This window comes from Humulus lupulus, chromosome 6 (assembly GCF_963169125.1).
Source record: "Humulus lupulus chromosome 6, drHumLupu1.1, whole genome shotgun sequence".
NCBI lineage: Eukaryota > Viridiplantae > Streptophyta > Magnoliopsida > Rosales > Cannabaceae > Humulus > Humulus lupulus.
This window is the reverse complement of record NC_084798.1, coordinates 1,080,135-1,087,815: the sequence shown is the minus strand read 5'-3', so window position 1 is coordinate 1,087,815 and position 7,681 is coordinate 1,080,135.

Sequence of the window (7,681 nt, the reverse complement as noted above, 5' to 3'; positions counted from 1 at the left end):
TTTCCCCGAGTGATCTCATTGGTAAATGAACATATTGGAGTCGAAACGGAGCCTTAAGTCAACATTTCAAAAAAAATTCCCCTTTTTGATGGCAATTTTCGTAAGTTTTTTCCTTATATTAGTACATCTATGAGTATTTTGACTGTATCACCCTATACACACCTCGGATTTATATGAGATTTTATACATAGAACCCTAAGACATAGGGCTACAACTCTTGTGCCCATGACCCTCGCATATTCTTTTGTATTCACTATCAAAACATTGCTCGAATCCATATTAGAGAAATCGAAGATTTCTGAAAGGGGTACCCCTTTGGTGAATTGGAGATTTCACTAATTTCTCCGAAATGTATTACCCTCGTGTTCAACTCGTTCGATATTTTTCCCCGAGTGATCTCATTGGTAAATGAACATATTGGAGTCGAAACGGAGCCTTAAGTCAACATTTCAAAAAAAATTCCCCATTTTGATGGCAATTTTCGCAAGTTTTTTCCTTATATTAGTACATCTCTCAATATTTTGACTGTATCACACTATACACACCTAGGATTTGCACGATATATTATACATAGAACCCTAAGACATAGGGCTACAACTCTTGTGCCCATGACCCTCGCATATTCTTTTGTATTCACTATCAAAACATTGCTCGAATCCATATTAGAGAAATCGAAGATTTCTGAAAGGGGTACCCCTTTGGTGAATTGGAGATTTCACTAATTTCTCCGAATTGTATTACCCTCGTGTTCAACTCGTTCGATATTTTTCCCCGAGTGATCTCATTGGTAAATGAACATATTGGAGTCGAAACGGAGCCTTAAGTCAACATTTCAAAAAAAATTCCCCTTTTTGATGGCAATTTTCGCAAGTTTTTTCCTTATATTAGTACATCTATGAGTATTTTGACTGTATCACACTATACACACCTCGGATTTGCACGACATTTTATACATAGAACCCTAAGACATAGGGATACAACTCTTATGCCCATGACCCTCGCATATTCTTTTGTATTCACTATCAAAACATTGCTCGAATCCATATTAGAGAAATCGAAGATTTCTGAAAGGGGTACCCCTTTGGTGAATTGGAGATTTCACAAATTTCTCCGAAATGTATTACCCTCGTGTTCAACTCGTTCGATATTTTTCCCCGAGTGATATCATTGGTAAATGAACATATTGGAGTCGAAACGGAGCCTTAAGTCAACATTTCAAAAAAAATTCCCCTTTATGATGGCAATTTTCGCAAGTTCTTTCCTTATATTAGTACATCTCTCAGTATTTTGACTGTATCACACTATACACACCTAGGATTTGCACGATATTTTATACATAGAACCCTAAGACATAGGGCTACAACTCTTGTGCCCATGACCCTCGCATATTCTTTTGTATTCACTATCAAAACATTGCTCGAATCCATATTAGAGAAATCGAAGATTTCTGAAAGGGGTACCCCTTTGGTGAATTGGAGATTTCACTAATTTCTCCGAAATGTATTACCCTCGTGTTCAACTCGTTCGATATTTTTCCCCGAGTGATCTCATTGGTAAATGAACATATTGGAGTCGAAACGGAGCCTTAAGTCAACATTTCAAAAAAAATTCCCCTTTATGATGGCAATTTTCGCAAGTTTTTTCCTTATATTAGTACATCTCTCAGTATTTTGACTGTATCACACTATACACACCTAGGGTTTGCACGATATTTTATACATAGAACCCTAAGACATAGGGCTACAACTCTTGTGCCCATGACCCTCGCATATTCTTTTGTATTCACTATCAAAACATTGCTCGAATCCATATTAGAGAAATCGAAGATTTCTGAAAGGGGTACCCCTTTGGTGAATTGGAGATTTCACTAATTTCTCCGAATTGTATTACCCTCGTGTTCAACTCGTTCGATATTTTTCCCCGAGTGATCTCATTGGTAAATGAACATATTGGAGTCGAAACGGAGCCTTAAGTCAACATTTCAAAAAAAATTCCCCTTTTTGATGGCAATTTTCGCAAGTTTTTTCCTTATATTAGTACATCTATGAGTATTTTGACTGTATCACCCTATACACACCTCGGATTTATATGAGATTTTATACATAGAACCCTAAGATATAGGGCTACAACTCTTGTGCCCATGACCCTCGCATATTCTTTTGTATTCACTATCAAAACATTGCTCGAATCCATATTAGAGAAATCGAAGATTTCTGAAAGGGGTACCCCTTTGGTGAATTGGAGATTTCACTAATTTCTCCGAAATGTATTACCCTCGTGTTAAACTCGTTCGATATTTTTCCCCGAGTGATATCATTGGTAAATGAACATATTGGAGTCGAAACGGAGCTTTAAGTCAACATTTCAAAAAAAATTCCCCTTTATGATGGCAATTTTCGCAAGTTCTTTCCTTATATTAGTACATCTCTCAGTATTTTGACTGTATCACACTATACACACCTAGGATTTGCACGATATTTTATACATAGAACCCTAAGACATAGGGCTACAACTCTTGTGCCCATGACCCTCGCATATTCTTTTGTATTCACTATCAAAACATTGCTCGAATCCATATTAGAGAAATCGAAGATTTCTGAAAGGGGTACCCCTTTGGTGAATTGGGGATTTCACTAATTTCTCCGAAATGTATTACCCTCGTGTTCAACTCGTTCGATATTTTTCCCCGAGTGATCTCATTGGTAAATGAACATATTGGAGTCGAAACGGAGCCTTAAGTCAACATTTCAAAAAAAATTCCCCTTTATGATGGCAATTTTCGCAAGTTCTTTCCTTATATTAGTACATCTCTCAGTATTTTGACTGTATCACACTATACACACCTAGGATTTGCACGATATTTTATACATAGAACCCTAAGACATAGGGCTACAACTCTTGTGCCCATGACCCTCGCATATTCTTTTGTATTCACTATCAAAACATTGCTCGAATCCATATTAGAGAAATCGAAGATTTCTGAAAGGGGTACCCCTTTGGTGAATTGGAGATTTCACTAATTTCTCCGAAATGTATTACCCTCGTGTTCAACTCGTTCGATATTTTTCCCCGAGTGATCTCATTGGTAAATGAACATATTGGAGTCGAAACGGAGCCTTAAGTCAACATTTCAAAAAAAATTCCCCTTTATGATGGCAATTTTCGTAAGTTTTTTCCTTATATTAGTACATCTCTCAGTATTTTGACTGTATCACACTATACACACCTAGGGTTTGCACGATATTTTATACATAGAACCCTAAGACATAGGGCTACAACTCTTGTGCCCATGACCCTCGCATATTCTTTTGTATTCACTATCAAAACATTGCTCGAATCCATATTAGAGAAATCGAAGATTTCTGAAAGGGGTACCCCTTTGGTGAATTGGAGATTTCACTAATTTCTCCGAATTGTATTACCCTCGTGTTCAACTCGTTCGATATTTTTCCCCGAGTGATCTCATTGGTAAATGAACATATTGGAGTCGAAACGGAGCCTTAAGTCAACATTTCAAAAAAAATTCCCCTTTTTGATGGCAATTTTCGCAAGTTTTTTCCTTATATTAGTACATCTATGAGTATTTTGACTGTATCACCCTATACACACCTCGGATTTATATGAGATTTTATACATAGAACCCTCAGATATAGGGCTACAACTCTTGTGCCCATGACCCTCGCATATTCTTTTGTATTCACTATCAAAACATTGCTCGAATCCATATTAGAGAAATCGAAGATTTCTGAAAGGGGTACCCCTTTGGTGAATTGGAGATTTCACTAATTTCTCCGAAATGTATTACCCTCGTGTTAAACTCGTTCGATATTTTTCCCCGAGTGATATCATTGGTAAATGAACATATTGGAGTCGAAACGGAGCTTTATGTCAACATTTCAAAAAAAATTCCCCTTTATGATGGCAATTTTCGCAAGTTCTTTCCTTATATTAGTACATCTCTCAGTATTTTGACTGTATCACACTATACACACCTAGGATTTGCACGATATTTTATACATAGAACCCTAAGACATAGGGCTACAACTCTTGTGCCCATGACCCTCGCATATTCTTTTGTATTCACTATCAAAACATTGCTCGAATCCATATTAGAGAAATCGAAGATTTCTGAAAGGGGTACCCCTTTGGTGAATTGGAGATTTCACTAATTTCTCCGAAATGTATTACCCTCGTGTTCAACTCGTTCGATATTTTTCCCCGAGTGATCTCATTGGTAAATGAACATATTGGAGTCGAAACGGAGCCTTAAGTCAACATTTCAAAAAAAATTCCCCTTTTTGATGGCAATTTTCGTAAGTTTTTTCCTTATATTAGTACATCTATGAGTATTTTGACTGTATCACCCTATACACACCTCGGATTTATATGAGATTTTATACATAGAACCCTAAGACATAGGGCTACAACTCTTGTGCCCATGACCCTCGCATATTCTTTTGTATTCACTATCAAAACATTGCTCGAATCCATATTAGAGAAATCGAAGATTTCTGAAAGGGGTACCCCTTTGGTGAATTGGAGATTTCACTAATTTCTCCGAAATGTATTACCCTCGTGTTAAACTCGTTCGATATTTTTCCCCGAGTGATATCATTGGTAAATGAACATATTGGAGTCGAAACGGAGCTTTAAGTCAACATTTTAAAAAAAATTCCCCTTTATGATGGCAATTTTCGCAAGTTCTTTCCTTATATTAGTACATCTCTCAGTATTTTGACTGTATCACACTATACACACCTAGGATTTGCACGATATTTTATACATAGGACCCTAAGACATAGGGCTACAACTCTTGTGCCCATGACCCTCGCATATTCTTTTGTATTCACTATCAAAACATTGCTCGAATCCATATTAGAGAAATCGAAGATTTCTGAAAGGGGTACCCCTTTGGTGAATTGGAGATTTCACTAATTTCTCCGAAATGTATTACCCTCGTGTTCAACTCGTTCGATATTTTTCCCCGAGTGATCTCATTGGTAAATGAACATATTGGAGTCGAAACGGAGCCTTAAGTCAACATTTCAAAAAAAATTCCCCTTTTTGATGGCAATTTTCGTAAGTTTTTTCCTTATATTAGTACATCTATGAGTATTTTGACTGTATCACCCTATACACACCTCGGATTTATATGAGATTTTATACATAGAACCCTAAGACATAGGGCTACAACTCTTGTGCCCATGACCCTCGCATATTCTTTTGTATTCACTATCAAAACATTGCTCGAATCCATATTAGAGAAATCGAAGATTTCTGAAAGGGGTACCCCTTTGGTGAATTGGAGATTTCACTAATTTCTCCGAAATGTATTACCCTCGTGTTCAACTCGTTCGATATTTTTCCCCGAGTGATCTCATTGGTAAATGAACATATTGGAGTCGAAACGGAGCCTTAAGTCAACATTTCAAAAAAAATTCCCCATTTTGATGGCAATTTTCGCAAGTTTTTTCCTTATATTAGTACATCTCTCAATATTTTGACTGTATCACACTATACACACCTAGGATTTGCACGATATATTATACATAGAACCCTAAGACATAGGGCTACAACTCTTGTGCCCATGACCCTCGCATATTCTTTTGTATTCACTATCAAAACATTGCTCGAATCCATATTAGAGAAATCGAAGATTTCTGAAAGGGGTACCCCTTTGGTGAATTGGAGATTTCACTAATTTCTCCGAATTGTATTACCCTCGTGTTCAACTCGTTCGATATTTTTCCCCGAGTGATCTCATTGGTAAATGAACATATTGGAGTCGAAACGGAGCCTTAAGTCAACATTTCAAAAAAAATTCCCCTTTTTGATGGCAATTTTCGCAAGTTTTTTCCTTATATTAGTACATCTATGAGTATTTTGACTGTATCACACTATACACACCTCGGATTTGCACGACATTTTATACATAGAACCCTAAGACATAGGGATACAACTCTTATGCCCATGACCCTCGCATATTCTTTTGTATTCACTATCAAAACATTGCTCGAATCCATATTAGAGAAATCGAAGATTTCTGAAAGGGGTACCCCTTTGGTGAATTGGAGATTTCACAAATTTCTCCGAAATGTATTACCCTCGTGTTCAACTCGTTCGATATTTTTCCCCGAGTGATATCATTGGTAAATGAACATATTGGAGTCGAAACGGAGCCTTAAGTCAACATTTCAAAAAAAATTCCCCTTTATGATGGCAATTTTCGCAAGTTCTTTCCTTATATTAGTACATCTCTCAGTATTTTGACTGTATCACACTATACACACCTAGGATTTGCACGATATTTTATACATAGAACCCTAAGACATAGGGCTACAACTCTTGTGCCCATGACCCTCGCATATTCTTTTGTATTCACTATCAAAACATTGCTCGAATCCATATTAGAGAAATCGAAGATTTCTGAAAGGGGTACCCCTTTGGTGAATTGGAGATTTCACTAATTTCTCCGAAATGTATTACCCTCGTGTTCAACTCGTTCGATATTTTTCCCCGAGTGATCTCATTGGTAAATGAACATATTGGAGTCGAAACGGAGCCTTAAGTCAACATTTCAAAAAAAATTCCCCTTTATGATGGCAATTTTCGCAAGTTTTTTCCTTATATTAGTACATCTCTCAGTATTTTGACTGTATCACACTATACACACCTAGGGTTTGCACGATATTTTATACATAGAACCCTAAGACATAGGGCTACAACTCTTGTGCCCATGACCCTCGCATATTCTTTTGTATTCACTATCAAAACATTGCTCGAATCCATATTAGAGAAATCGAAGATTTCTGAAAGGGGTACCCCTTTGGTGAATTGGAGATTTCACTAATTTCTCCGAATTGTATTACCCTCGTGTTCAACTCGTTCGATATTTTTCCCCGAGTGATCTCATTGGTAAATGAACATATTGGAGTCGAAACGGAGCCTTAAGTCAACATTTCAAAAAAAATTCCCCTTTTTGATGGCAATTTTCGCAAGTTTTTTCCTTATATTAGTACATCTATGAGTATTTTGACTGTATCACCCTATACACACCTCGGATTTATATGAGATTTTATACATAGAACCCTAAGATATAGGGCTACAACTCTTGTGCCCATGACCCTCGCATATTCTTTTGTATTCACTATCAAAACATTGCTCGAATCCATATTAGAGAAATCGAAGATTTCTGAAAGGGGTACCCCTTTGGTGAATTGGAGATTTCACTAATTTCTCCGAAATGTATTACCCTCGTGTTAAACTCGTTCGATATTTTTCCCCGAGTGATATCATTGGTAAATGAACATATTGGAGTCGAAACGGAGCTTTAAGTCAACATTTCAAAAAAAATTCCCCTTTATGATGGCAATTTTCGCAAGTTCTTTCCTTATATTAGTACATCTCTCAGTATTTTGACTGTATCACACTATACACACCTAGGATTTGCACGATATTTTATACATAGAACCCTAAGACATAGGGCTACAACTCTTGTGCCCATGACCCTCGCATATTCTTTTGTATTCACTATCAAAACATTGCTCGAATCCATATTAGAGAAATCGAAGATTTCTGAAAGGGGTACCCCTTTGGTGAATTGGGGATTTCACTAATTTCTCCGAAATGTATTACCCTCGTGTTCAACTCGTTCGATATTTTTCCCCGAGTGATCTCATTG